This window comes from Salvelinus fontinalis, chromosome 12 (assembly GCF_029448725.1).
Source record: "Salvelinus fontinalis isolate EN_2023a chromosome 12, ASM2944872v1, whole genome shotgun sequence".
Lineage (NCBI taxonomy): Eukaryota > Metazoa > Chordata > Actinopteri > Salmoniformes > Salmonidae > Salvelinus > Salvelinus fontinalis.
In genome coordinates this window covers 47,689,696-47,705,363 of record NC_074676.1, presented here as the reverse complement: position 1 = coordinate 47,705,363, position 15,668 = coordinate 47,689,696, and the positions used below count along the sequence as shown (strand labels likewise).

The following is a 15,668-nucleotide window of genomic DNA, read 5'->3' as shown; positions in this document are numbered from 1 at the left end:
TTTACCGATATGAAATAATTCCCATCCGTCCACCTCTGCTCCAAGACATTAAACTGGTGTCTCAGTGTTTATTAGAGGGAATGGAGGGGCTCATCCAGTCTGCCATAGGGGTGGGAGACTACTGAAAGTTTACTAAAGCCCAACCTGCCTCGTGCCATCAACCCTGGGCCCCTATCTACAAAGCATCTCAGAAAACATCCTAGGAATCCTGTTAAAACCTTAAGACAAAAAAATAACTCCCAGTACAGAGTAGGTTTTAGGGTGATGTTTGGACACTGCTCAGACAAACTCTGAGCCAGGAGTAAAAATCAACTCATAAATGTTTCTCAGCTGGTAATCACAACAGTTTGAGGTACCGCAAACGAAAGATGGTGATGACGCTCTTTGACATTGTTGTAAATTATGGGGAATAACCCAATCGTTGAGGCATCTCCAGCTGCTTCAGACAACTATGGTGAATGTGACTGTACATAAACTGTTGCAATGGTAAATCAAAAAGTGATGTAGTTTTTGCCGGACATTTTCTTAAGAAATTCTGATCTTTTGAATAATGTGATAGGCATACCGGTAATGCACTGAATAATACACTATAATGGTTCTCAAAAGTGATTTTTAAGAATAACATTACTGTTATACACTTGTCTTCACTTCTGTTCAACAACTCTAAATAGCTTTTGACACAGTAGGCATAAAGTTACTTGCCAATAACATTTCATTAAACGTTTGAAATGTAATTAATCACCGAACACATAGGCCCTTGATGCTGTCAATTGCCCAACGTATAGGCACGCCAAATTGGCATATTTTTTAACAACGTGATGTTGCGCTCCAAAAGGAATAACATGATGTAGGTTACTGAAATAATCTAAACAAAATTTTATTAGGGCCCCCAAAAGGCGAAGGCCGGCTCTGACTGCATGTGTGGGTATGGATGTGGGTATGGATGTGGGTATGCAGACCCATCAGGAGTTCAGATTTATTGTGGCCCCCCACCCCAATCAAATTTGCCTATCACTGATCTCGATTATTTATGGGTTGATCATATAGCAATATTATTTTAACTCTATAACAATTGCCTGTCTATGGCGCAGGAACCACTGACACGCTGCCCTTTCTATTATGAAGACACCTGCTGGTAACTTAGGACAGCTTATGGAGGTCTCCTTAATATCTATCGACTAGGTAGAACTCTGACTAAAGAGGTTTCATGCATAGGGCTGTTACGGTGACTATATTATTGCCACACCGGCAGTCACGAATCAGAACTGCAGTCAAATTCCAAATATGCAACCCTATTGAGCTGTTGTTGGAGCAGCTTGACCGTATGGTACATAAGAAGAGCCCATCAAGCCAATCCAACTTGTGGGAGGTGCTTCAGGAAGCATGTGGTGAAATCTCTTCAAATTACCTCAACAAATTGACAACTATAATCCCAAAGGTCTGCAAAGCTGTAATTGCCGAAAATGTAGGATTCTTTGACGTAAGCAAAGTTTGAAGGACACAATTATTATTTCAATTATAAATCATTATTTATAACCTTGTGACCTCAAACTTTTCAACGGTAGTGTATAGGAGGCCCTGTTTCAAATTATCACTTTGTTAACCGCTCACTCCCTTAGAAATCGTTTCAGAAAAATATCCTTTCTATTTTATTCAGCTGTTCAATTGTATTCTAATATAAATAACTAGTGTAGCCCACAGCCATATGGCATAGATAGCTGCTCTATAGACGACTCAGAATATATTATTCTGCTATTCTGTGGTTCCGAAAAAGTTTCTTTAGACCTGCCTAAAATAAATATATTGATTTATTGCGATGGTGTAGGCTAATTTAAATGGATTTATTAGACTTTTAAAATGTAGATGTTCCAAAAGGTCTGCTTCAGTGGCTTGTAGGCTGTGCGTGGAAGCCAGAAGATGCTAACATGTTCATTAACGGTCAATTACCGGAAGACCAGCAGTTATTTGCATGACAGTTACCGTCTGACAAAATGGCATGATAACCACAGCCCTATTCATGCATAGCTTTAATTTTTACCCATAAGAATAGGAGTAAAATGTCTCTATTCTCAGCACATATGACAAATATTCTAGTCTGAGACGCTTTGTGGACACGGGCCCTGTTCTCTGGCATGACCTCCTCTTCTCCTTCAGCCAACACCATCACTCCCAGTCATCGGACAAGGGGTAATTATTTATCAGAGGAAACTGACAGGCTGGAATCTATAGAGCAGCTGATGATATTGAACATGACGCTATGAGCCGCTGACAAATTTGTTATGGAGGAAAGACAAAATAGAATTTAGCAAAAAAGAGACATGGCATCCTGCACAGTAGGACCCAATATGTGAGGTATACTTTTGGATAGCACCCCGTGTGTGCAGATCTAATGATTTGAAGTTATGTCTTTTAATTAAACATGCGTATGACGGATATTCTCATCTGTAGTGAAGCTTAAAACCTTGAGTCTTTAAAGTTGTTTCTTGTGCTAAATGAATTTACTGCAAATGGTGATGATGTTATGAAAAGTAGTCCATCATTGGAATTAAATAACCCAATGGATGGTGTAGGAAGAGCTGTAAAGCTGAGCACATGAGAAAGTGGAGACAAAAGTTGAAAGTCCTTAATATGTTCTGCATTTACAGTTTACTTTTGCATTTGTTTTAATGGAAATAGTTTGCCAGCTATTCATCATAATAGGCACGCTATTTATTGGGCCAAAACATGCTACAATAAAAAGTTATAGAATAATAGAGGATGGTAGAGATGTTTGGTGAACCGAAAAGTAAAAAGTAAAATATCAGCCTAACAAAACAATGTTAGCCTACATCTTAAAAATGATTTGAAGTTGGTGGGCTGCTCCTCCTGCCACAGTGAAGATGAGATTTTCAAGATGAGAGGCAGAGAGAGAAAGAGGGAAAACACAACCCACACTGGTCAATTAAATACAAACCACTGGGGGAAAAGGGTGAGTCAGAATCATCAGTGTTCCACTCTGCAATAATATCCAACTATGGTAATATCTATACAATGACTGAATCACTTCACACCAATTCCTTTCCAACTATGGAATATAATGGATTGATCATAATGTAAAAAAGAAAAGAAGAAAAAACAGAATTGGAGAAGGTAATTAATTTCAATGATAATACATTATTTGCCTTTGTAACGTCTTGGAGATACACTGAACAAAAATATAAACGCAACATGTAAAGTGTTGGTCCCATGTTTCATGAGCTGAAATAAAGAACCCAGAAACTTTCCATACGCACAAAAAGCTTATTTTTCTCAAAATGTTTTCAACAAATTTGTTTACATCCCTGTTTGTGAGCATTTGTCATTTGCCAAGATAATCCATCCACCTGACAGGTGTGGCATATCAAGAAGCTGATTAAACAGCATGATCATTACACAGGTGCATCTTGTGATGGCCGCTGTAACCGACTTCAGTGGGCAATTGCTCAACTTCGAAGGCCACTGTCACGCTGGAGAAGTGTGCTCTTCACGGATGAATCCCGGTTTCAACTGTACCTGGCAGACTGCATGTTTGGCATCGTGTTGGCGAGCGGTTTGCTGATGTCAACATAGTGAACAGAGTGCCCCATGGTGGTGGTGGGGTTATGGTATAGACAGGCATAAGCTACAGAACAAACAGAATTGCATTTAATCGATGTCAATTTGAATGCACAGAGAGACCGTGATGAGATCCTGAGGCTCATTGTCGTACCATTCATCCGCCGCCATAACCTCATGCTTCAGCATGACAATGCACGGCCCCATGTCACTAGGATCTGTACACAATTACTAGATGATGAAACATTTCCCAGTTCATCTATGATCTGCATACTCAGAAATGTCACCCATTGAGCAAGTTTGGGATGCTCTGGATCAACGTATACGTGCTCCTGTTTCTTCCAACAACTTCGCACAACCATTTAAGAGGAGTGGAACAACATTCCACAAATCGACAGCCTGATCAACTCTATGTGAAGGAGATGTGTCGCACTGCATGATACAAATGGTGGTCACCCCAGACACTGAATGGTTTTCTGATCCACACCCCTAATTCTTTAAGGTATCTGGGACCAACAGATGTGTGTATTCTAGTCATGTGAAATCCATCTATTAGGGCCTAATGCATTTCAATTAACTGATTTCCTTCTATGAACTGTAACTCAGTAAAATCCTAGAAATTGCTGTTCAGTGTAGAACAGCCTGGACTATGTGAACTCTGTACACAACAGTATATTAGGATCACATTTCATAGGTATATTTGGATACCGCTACTTTTTTCACTGCACTGTTAGTTGACACACAATGTGTCTGACAAAAATAGTAATAAACTCAACATCCATTCTGTAGTGACTCAAAGCACCCCAGATGACGATTTGACAGTGTTGTGTGTGGCTTAAAATAATGAGGTACTGTAGTTTGTATAGTGGAACGGAGCAAGAAGTGCAGCACCAACAGAACTGCAATCCTTATTATACTTATAGCATGTGAAGTCGGTGCAAAGGCCAATCAATGTTTTGGTCAACCAAAGCACTAGCTCTTGGCTTTCTTCCAGGCTGCAGGGTGAGAATGTGCAGGGTGAGAATGCTGAGAATGCAAATGTTTTATATTCAACATAACTTTGAGGAGATTTGCCAACTCAACTGTTCTTACTTTTGGCCATAAAATAGACCCCAAGACCCCATAACTAAAGAGGAACACTATAAATGATTAAGGCACTTATTAGTTATCATTCTATTTTTTTATTTTTATTTTACCGTTATTTTACCAGGTAAGTTGACTGAGAACACGTTCTCATTTGCAGCAACGACCTGGAATAGTTACAGGGGACAGGAGGGGGATGAATAAGCCAATTGTAAACTGGGGATTATTAGGTGACCATGATGGTTTGAGGGCCAGATTGGGAATTTAGCCAGGACACCGGGGTTAACACCCCTACTCTTACGATAAGTGCCATGGGATCTTTAATGACCTCAGAGAGTCAGGACACCCGTTTAACGTCCCATCCGAAAGACGGCACCCTACACAGGGCAGTGTCCCCAATCACTGCCCTGGGGCATTGGGATATTATTATTTTTTTTTTTTAGACCAGAGGAAAGAGTGCCTCCTACTGGCCCTCCAACACCACTTCCAGCAGCATCTGGTCTCCCATCCAGGGACTGACCAGCACCAACCCTGCTTAGCTTCAGAAGCAAGCCAGCAGTGGTATGCAGGGTGGTATGATTGATATATGTATATTGATTATGTAAAGATAACAAAGGCTTGATAAGACACCAATATAGCTGTGCCCATAGTCCCAAATCTTGTATGGAAATATGATCAAGCCTACAGTAGACTAGATTAAAGCAGTAGTACAGAAGACGGTATATGTTACGGTGATTATTGGAACCCTTATGATGCGGTGGCAAGGTAACCGATAACCCTTACCCCACTACTCAAACTACCATTTCCCAGAGCTGTAGTATGTAACCAAACACAAATCAGGAACACCTGATTAATCGTATTGATCAGTGGTTAGATATCTAACATCTTCTACATTCAATTCATAACCAAGCGGTAGTCATTATTGATACCTGGGTGAGGGCCTGATCATTTTATTCACTTTAACAGCTTGATTTCAGCTGCAGCTATATTGTCCTATATTGTCATTCCTACCCATTTTAACGTCAGCAGCCTCAAGAAGTTTTGACTTTATTTACAGTACAGCTTCAATGCAATATATTGTCTAGACTCATTCTATTTGACCTCTACAAACATGTTTTTCTATTTTTGCTGAGAAATGTTGTCTCAGAGCAAGATGGCATGCAGTTACAAATCAATAGGAACACTAGCTGGCAAAGTAAAAGCCTGGGAGTGATCCTCTTAGCCGCTTGTTGTTCTAAGTCAGTCACTCAGCACAGCAGTCAAAAAGCATTGAGTACACACACACATGCTCCAGTATCTCATCCAAACGCTGGGGGATGAAGGGAGAGGGACAGACATCAAACACATGAAGCACCAGGGCCTGGGCTGCCCCTTTCCCTTCACACATAGGTTCTCTCAACTCACTAGACAAAATATATTAACACACATTTCTATGGAAAGAAACAATAGGAATAATTGTTTGCACAGAAGAGATGTTTTGTGTATAATCAAACTTACTTTAAGCTGGGCAGCCATGAATGACAGACTACAAAGGAGAAACAAGTGACAACAGTCTGCCCAGTGACAATGAGGCCAGGAGAGACCTGTACTTTACTGGTGCAAAGAGGTCACAGGTCATTGATCAACCAAAGCCAAACAAAACAGATGATACATTAAAACCTACGGAGGTTCAATACAGTTGATAACAATATGGATTAGCATGAAGGCATGCATTACTGTGAGGAGTTAGGATTTGTGACAATATAATGGCAGGATTCCTCAACAGGACCAGAGTGTGATGTAATAAAGAGAACATTATGTGATGCATATTTTGTCTGCTCTCCCCTTTTATAAAGCAACAACTCTAAACCAGGGCTGTTCAATTCTGGTCTTGCTTTTTGTTTCTACCTGGTAGTTAATTGCACTCACCTGGTATCCCATGTCTGAATTAGTCCCTTATTAGGAGGAGAAAAACCAGAAGTGTTTTGTCACTCCAGGACCGACATTGAACAGCACTGCTCCAAACTAAATTACCACTCAATTTTTGACCCCTGAAAAAACATCCCCAAACTAATCGTGCAAAACTTGAGGATTCCGGCGTGTTGGACAAGGACAACAAGGTTGACATCCCCTTTGGTCATTTCATGTCTACCCCCTTGAAATGACTGCACTCAACTCATCAGTAAAGCCCCGCCAGGCTTTCCTCCCCCAACCAGCACTATCTAATAAGTCAGCTGAGGAGCCCCAGGGGGGTGGGGCCTCCAGGGGCCACAGAGGTTGAGGAGTCCAAGCGGAGTGACATTGAGCTCACATGGTCCGTCACGTCATGGACCTCCAGCCCGCCACACCTACGGCTCCCTTGTTTGATTGGCTTGTCACACGTCAGCTCATCCAATCCCATCCCCTAGGAGCTCGCCAGCATTACAGATCCAAGGGCTTGTGATGTTTGTTTGCCTCCGTTCTCATTTGACACAGCTGATTACTTTAAACAAATCCTGCCAGTGCAAAGTCAATGACAAAGAGCATGCAGTCCAACGCACTTTGGAATATGTCATTGAAGTGTTGCTCCTGTCTTTCCGCTGGCTTACCCCTAAAAATACATGTTAGAATCGTGTTGTTCAAAAAGGTACATGTTCAGTGTGTAACCATGATTGGCAGAATTGTTCAAAGGAAGTTAAGCAATGGCAGGAGCATCAATGAGTGATATGGGGGTTTATTGATGTCGAATCCAGTCAGGTGTTATTCATCTTTGGATAATCCCCCTTGTCGTTTCTCATTCTGACTATGCTCCTCTTTGCGCAACAGTGCAGTGGCCTCCAAACACAGCTAAACACTTAACAACCTGTCAGGACAGAATTGATTTTGTTCTTCAGTTGAATGGAATAAAAAAGGAAGATATGTAGGCTAATGCTACAACCTCACGGCAGGTTCCCTTCTGGTAATATGTTATTATAATATACTGAATAAAAATATAAACGCAACATGTAAAGTACTGGTCCCATGTTTTATGAGCCGAAATAAAAAGATCCCAGAAATGTTCTATATACGGTACACAAAAAGCTCCTCAAATGTTGTGAATACATTTGTTTACATCCCTGTTAGTGAGCATTTTATCCTTTGCCAAGATAGACCTGACAGGTGTGGCATATCAAGAAGCTGATTAAACAGCATGATTGCTACACAGTTGCACCTTGTGCTGAGGACAATAAAAGGCCACTCTAAAATGTGCAGTTTCGTCACACAGGCCACAGATGCCTCAAGTTGAGGGAGTATGCAATTGGCATTCAATTCTCCTGGCAACATCTCTGTGGAACAATCCTGCAGTCCAATGTCGATTTAGAGAATTTGGCAGTACGTCCAACCGGCTTCACAACCGCAGACCACATGTAACCACACCAGCCCAGGACCTCCACATCCAGCTTCTTCACCTGCCGCCACCTGAGCCCAGCCACCCGGACAGCTGATGAAGTTGAGGAGCATTTCTGTCTGTAATAAAGCCCTTTTGTGGGTAGGCCACTTCCTTCCCTTCCCAATCTACTCAGGCCCCCCTTCCAGCATTGGGTAACATCTCTATACATTTTGCCATGTATAATGTTTATTCATGTGATATGAGTGACACAAACATTAAAACAAAATCTATGGGCAAAAAAAAATGAACTAAAATCTTTTTCGTTAGCTGACATGGGCTAGTTGATCTGGACATTTCTGAAAAGTTATAAATAGCTCTCTAAGGTTTGCAATGACTGACATGACAAGAGTGAAACTGATGATGCACTACCCAATTTAGAAATTGCACCTTGTGCATTCTATCCTCCACCCACCTCACAGTTTGGGAAACACTGGTGTAGATGCTGTGATGTAGAACTACCTGTACAGCCAGCATTATGGGTGGCCTACCACAAGTCTGAAATTGTGTATATGTACATCAAGAGACTGAACTAAATGCCATAGTCAAAACAATATTTCAACCACCATTCATCATTTATTTTCTCTAGTTTCACAGGGGAGGGCCACAACACGAGCCACACCACCCACAGAACACTCATCCCACTGACTGGGTATTGATCCGAGAACCACTCCTCTCAATCAATTCAAAGTGGCCTGAATACTCACCAGGAGAAACAGCTGCTCTACTTTGCATAACCACATGGACAGATTATTAGAATTCCAATTTCACGTGCGAGGGATAGACTGATCCGGGGTCACCTTCGATTACACTCCAAAGAAGATTGTACTGTACCTACGGATTCCATTTGGAGACTCCAGGCCTCGTTTCATATTTTAAATATGATCATTGTCTGTTCAATGGTTTCAACAGGGGCCTGAGAAGATACTTGACATAAATGATGAAATATCAATAAAAAACTTGGCCCAAATACAAGATCAATCTTTGTTTTAAATGATTAGACAAAACTATCCATGTGAAAGTGCAACAATAATTATCTTTAACTAATACCAACAGGATAGAGTGATTTACAGTTGGCAAAGCTTCTGCATGTCAAAAACTAAAGATCTTGTTTTGTGTATTTTCATGGGATTAGAGAGAAATCTGTTTTCCTATTCTGGGACTTGAGCCACAAAACATTAAGGCTTGTTAGAATGTATAATGAGTAACAAATAAAATTATACTTAAGACCCAATGTCTTCACGTCTCCATTAATATTCATGTGTTTTTCGAACATTGCTTGTGTGGACTAACACACTTTTGCTTCAATATTCTGACCGGTTGATATTTCTGCATGCAAATTACCTGAAAACTGGGCTACCTCCTCCCACAGGTCCAGTAAACACAAATGCCAACAATGCTTAGGCTAATTTAGGAAGTAAAATTCTATTACAACATAGTAATACTACGCTTTGAGGTATAGGCCTGGCTTTATTATTTGAATGGAAACAGTGTATAATATGAGAGATCGTGATACCTCATCTCAAAATTGGGCTACTGAATGTTAGCTCCCTCACTTCAAAGGCAGTTATAGTCAATCAACTAATCACTGATCATAATCTTGATGTGATGATTGGCCTGACTGAAACATGGCTTAAGCCTGATGAATTTACTGTGTTAAATGAGGCCTCACCTCCTGGTTACACTAGTGACCATATCCCCAGTGCATCCCGCAAAGGCGGAGGTGTTGCTTACATTTACGATAGCAAATTTCAATTTACAAAAAAATAAATAATGTTTTCGTCTTTTGAGCTTCTTGTCATGAAATCTATGCAGCCTACTCAATCACTTTTTACAGCTACTGTTTACAGGCCTCCTGGGCCATATACAGCGTTCCTCACTGAGTTCCCTGAATTCCTATCGGACCTTGTAGTCATAGCAGATAATATTCTAATTTTTTGTGATTTTAATATTCACATGGAAAAGTCCACAGACCCACTCCAAAAGGCTTTCGGAGCCATCATCGACTCAGTGGGTTTTGTCCAACATGTCTCTGGACCTACTCAATGTCACAGTCATACTCTGGACCTAGTTTTGTCCCATGGAATAAATGTTGTGGATCTTAATGTTTTTCCTCATAATCCTGGACTATCGGACCACCATTTTATTACGTTTGCAATCGCAACAAATAATCTGCTCAGACCCCAACCAAGGAGCATCAAAAGTCGTGCTATAAATTCTCAGACAACCCAAAGATTCCTTGATGCCCTTCCAGACTCCCTCTGCCTACCCAAGGACGTCAGAGGACAAAAATCAGTTAACCACCTAACTGAGGAACTCAATTTAACCTTGCGCAATACCCTAGATGCAGTTGCACCCCGAAAAACATTTGTCATAAGAAACTAGCTCCCTGGTATACAGAAAATACCCGAGCTCTGAAGCAAGCTTCCAGAAAATTGGAATGGAAATGGCGCCACACCAAACTGGAAGTCTTACGACTAGTTTGGAAAGACAGTACATTGCAGTATCGAAAAGCCCTCACTGCTGCTCGATCATCCTATTTTTCCAACTTAATTGAGGAAAATAAGAACAATCCGAAATGTCTTTTTGATACTGTCACAAAGCTAACTAAAACGCAGCATTCCCCAAGTGAGGATGGCTTTCACTTCAGCAGTAATAAATTCATGAACTTCTTTGAGGAAAAGATCATGATTATAAGAAAGCAAATTACGGACTCCTATTTAAATCTGCGTATTCCTCCAATGCTCAGTTGTCCTGAGTCTGCACAACTCTGCCAGGACCTAGGATCAAGAGAGACACTCAAGTCTTTTAGTACTATATCTCTTGACACAATGATGAAAATAATCATGGCCTCTAAACCTTAAAGCTGCATACTGGACCCTATTCCAACTAAACCACTGAAAGACCTGCTTCCTGTGCTAGGCCCTCCTATGTTGAACATAATAAACGGCTATCTATCTACCGGATGTGTACCAAACTCACTAAAAGTGGCAGTAATAAAGCCTCTCTTGAAAAAGCCAAACCTTGACCCAGAAAATATAAAAAACTATCGGCCTATATCGAATATTCCATTCCTCTCAAAGATGTTAGAAAAGGCTGTTGCGCAGCAACTCACTGCCTTCCTGAAGACAAGCAATCTATACGAAATGCTTCAGTCTGGTTTTAGACCCCCTCATAGCACTGAGACTGCACTTGTGAAGGTGGTAAATTACCTTTTAATAGCGTCAGACCGAGGCTCTGCATCTGTCCTCGTGCTCCTAGACCTTAGTGCTGCCTTTGATACCATCGATCACCACATTCTTTTGGAGAGATTGGAAACCCAAATTGGTCTACACGGACAAGTTCTGGCCTGGTTTAGATCTTATCTGTCGGAAGGATATCAGGTTGTCTCTGTGAATGGTTTGTCCTCTGACAAATCAACTGTACATTTCGGTGTTCCTCAAGGTTTCGTTTTAGGACCACTATTCTTTTCACTATATATTTTACCTCTTGGGGATGTCATTCGAAAACATAATGTTATCTTTTACTGCTATGCGGATGACACACTGCTGTACATTTCAATGAAACATGGTGAAGCCCCAAAATTGCCCTCGCTAGAAGCCTGTGTTTCAAACATAAGGAAGTGGTTGGCTGCAAACTTTCTACTTTTAAACTCAGACAAAACAGAGATGCTTGTTCTAGGTCCCAAGAAACGAAGAGATCTTCTGTTGCATCTGACAATTAATCTTGATGGTTGTAAAGTCGTCTCAAATTAAACTGTGAAGGACCTCGGAGTTACTCTGGACCCTGATCTCTCTTTTGACGAACATATCAAGACTGTTTCAAGGACAGCTTTTTTCCATCTACGTAACATTGCAAAAATCTGAAACTTTCTGTCCAAAAATTATGCAGAAAAATGTATCCATGCCTTTGTTACTTCTAGGTTAGACTACTACAATGCTCTACTTTCCGGCTACCCGGATAAAGCACAACATAAACTTCAGTTAGTGCTAAATACGGCTGCTAGGATTCTAGCATATTACTCCAGTGCTAGCCTCCCTACACTGGCTTCCTGTTAAGGCAAGGGCTGATTTCAAGGTTTTACTGCTAACCTACAAAGCATTACATGGACTTGCTCCTACCTATCTTTCTGATTTGGTCCTGTCGTACATACCTACACGTACGCTACGGTCACAAGACGCAGGCCTCCTAATTGTCCCTAGAATTTCTAAGCAAACAGCTGGAGGCAAGGCTTTCTCCTATAGAGCTCCATTTTTATGGAATGGTCTGCCTACACATGTGAGAGACGCAGACTCTGTCTCAACCTTTAAGTCTTTACTGAAGACTCATCTCTTCAGTGGGTCATATGATTGAGTGTAATCTGGCCCAGGAGTGTGAAGGTGAACGGAAAGGCTCTGGAGCAACGAACCGCCCTTGCTGTCTCTGCCTGGCCGGTTCCCCTCTCTCCACTGGGATTCTCTACCTCTAACCCTATTACAGGTCACTGGCTTACTGGTGCTCTTTCATGCCGTCCCTAGGAGGGGTGCGTCACTTGAGTGGGTTGAGTTACTGACGTGATCTCCCTGTCTGGGTTGGCGCATCCCCCTCCCCTTCCTTGGGTTGTGCCGTGGCGGAGATCTTTGTGGGCTATACTCGGCCTTGTCTCAGGATGGTAAGTTGGTGGTTGAAGATATCCCTCTAGTGGTGCGGGGGCTGTGCTTTGGCAAAGTGGGTGGGGTTATATCCTGCCTGTTTGGCCCTGTCTGGGGGGTATCATCGGATGGGGCCACAGTGTCTCCTGACCCCTCCTGTGTCAGCCTCCAGTATTTATGCTGCAGTAGTTTACGTGTCGGGGGGCTAGGGTCAGTCTGTTATATCTGGAGTACTTCTCCTGTCTTATCCGGTGTCCTGTGTGAATTTAAGTATGTTCTCTCTAATTCTCTTTCTCTCTCTCGGAGGACCTGAGCCCTAGGACCATGCCTCAGGACTACCTGGCATGATGACTCCTTGCTGTCCCCAGTCCACCTGGTCGTGCTGCTGCTCCAGTTTCAAATGTTCTGCCTGCGGCTATGGAACCCTGACCTATTCACCGGACGTGCTACCTGTCCCAGACCTGCTGTTTTCAACTCTCTAGAGACAGCAGGAGCGGTAGAGATACTCTCAATGATCGGCTATGAAAAGCCAACTGACATTTACTCCTGAGGTGCTGACTTGCTGCACCCTCGACAACTACTGTGATTATTATTATTTGACCGTGCTGGTCATTTATGAACATTTGAACATCTTGGCCATGTTCTGTTATAATCTCCACCCGGCACAGCCAGAAGAGGACTGGCCACCCCTCATAGCCTGGTTCCTCTCTAGGTTTCTTCCTAGGTTTTGGCCTTTCTAGGGAGCTCATGTAAGAAGGGCTATATAAATTAATTTGATTTGAATTTGATTATTAAAGACATAAAACGCAACATGCAACAATTTAAATATTTCTGAGTTACAGTTCATAGAAGGAAATCAGTCAATTTAATGAATTCATTAGGCCCTAATCTAATCTATGGATTTCACATGACTGGGAAGGGACGCAGCCCCCCCCCCCCAGACAATCCCGCAGGTGAAGAAGCCGGATGTGAAGGTCCTGGGCTGGTGTGGTTACATGTGATCTGCGGTTGTGAGGCCCGTTAGACATACTGCCAAATTCTCTAAAATTACTTTGGAGGTGACTTAAATTATCATTACATTCTCAGGCAACAGCTCTGTTGGACATTCCTGCAGTCTGCAAGCCAATTGCACGCTCCCTCAAAACTTGAGACATCTGTAGCATTGTGTTGTGTGACAAAAATTCACATTTTAGAGTGATCTTTTATTGTACCCAGCACAAGTTGCACATGTGTAAAAACGAGAAATGTTCACTAACAGGGATGTAAACAAATTTGTGCACAAAATTTGAGAGAAATAAGCTTTTTGTGCATAGGGAAAATTACTGGGATCTTTTATTTCAGCTCACGAAACATTGGCCCACCACCTTACATTTTGTGTTTATATTTTTGTTCAGTATAATTGAGGATTTTAATTAACATTGCACTGGTATAAAATATGTCCTCGTGAAGAACCTAATAAAAAAGACATTGGTAGGCCCGTAGGTATCGTTTCAGAATACAGATGTATCATGAAGCTAGAGCGCATGCCAGAACTCTGTTCCATTAGATGTCTATCAATGAGAATGTTGTGAATAATAAACGACAGTTGGAAGACAACATAGATATGCATTTGTAAGCTCAAAATCACTGTAAAATTCAGATTGTAGCTTGAGACAGCTTGAGGCATGGAAAGACTTTTATTCATTTCATTCTCGTTGGAAGGAAATATCCCATTAAGCGAGTCAAAAATCTTTGCTCTACATACGACAGACAAGTCCAAATTTCATAAAAGAGACAGTTCACACCAATTTCCCTTAAGATAGGAGAAAGCTCACCTTGACAGTCTGGTCCAAGGATGCAGTAGCTACTCGAGACTGGGGTCTCCTCAGGCCACAGTGGATGTTGGTGATGGGGAGAGAGTGACGGCACAGGACATGGCGAGGCTCAGGGGTGAGTGACGGGTCCAGCTGAACTACACTGCAACACATGTGGTGGTCATTTATTTACATATGCATAAAATTGCTGGGATTTCACATTAAGTAGTGAAGGTGACTAGCACTGATTACACACTAACCTCAGAACACCAATAAAATTCCATTACAATCATTTTAATCTTTCTACCTCACATGTAAAAGTAAACCAAAAACGTATTTCCTTTGTATTTGCTAAGGTTTGACCATTTAAAAACTAGAATATCACTATTATTTTAGCAATAATTAGTCGTGAAAAAATATATTATTTTCCTGTATTCTTAGTCAGAGCATTTGGGCCAAAAATGCAATTACAGCTTCCTGAGCTTCACTGGTTCTGGCTCAGTAGAGACAACATCTTGCCAGAGCAGGACAGGAGAAAAGGAGAGAGGGAGGCATATAGGTGGATGAGCAGAGACAGAGGAAAAGATATGGGGATAGAAAGCCTGCTGATTAAATGAGCAGGACCCAGGCCCCATTCTGTCAGTTCAGCAGCGAGAGGCGCTCCCTGGCAGGATCTCAGGGACAACCAGTCTGCATCAACATCTGTGACAAACATCACCCGTAACAGGAACACACCGCAGCATGGGCTTCTGCTCTCGCGTGTGCTCATAAAAAGGGAGGAGAAAAAGCCTGGGGCGTTCTGAGGAAAAATCAAACCCCTAACAGACTTCCAGGTGCAATACTCCCTTTTGGAGCCAATTTCGTCTCAAAGTTGCTCAGGGTGTATTGCAGCGATATTACTATGGACACGTCCGATCATTAAGTCCCACTGGGAAGGGGTCGATGCAAACCACTTAATGTCGGTGCGTGGGCCCGACCAAGGCATTTCTTCACAGGTGAAAGATGCATTTCCCGATGCAGCCCGGTGGCCATTTAAAATTCCTCTCAGACCCGTAGCACCCCCTCTTTATGCTACATTGAGTTTCACATTGCCCCTTCAAAAAGGGAAGGTCAGAGAAAGTAGTAAACACTGGACTTCAAACTTTAATTTGGAATTAAAGTCAGACAAAGAGAGTGGATGTGCTTGTGATATGTACACTGAGT

The 15,668-nt window shown here is 41.9% G+C and overlaps 1 pseudogene; it reads right to left on the bottom strand.

Annotated features, from left to right (window-relative positions):
- LOC129866572 (WD repeat-containing protein 18-like) overlaps positions 1-15,668 on the bottom strand; it is a 110,154-nt pseudogene that overhangs the window by 71,651 nt on the left and 22,835 nt on the right.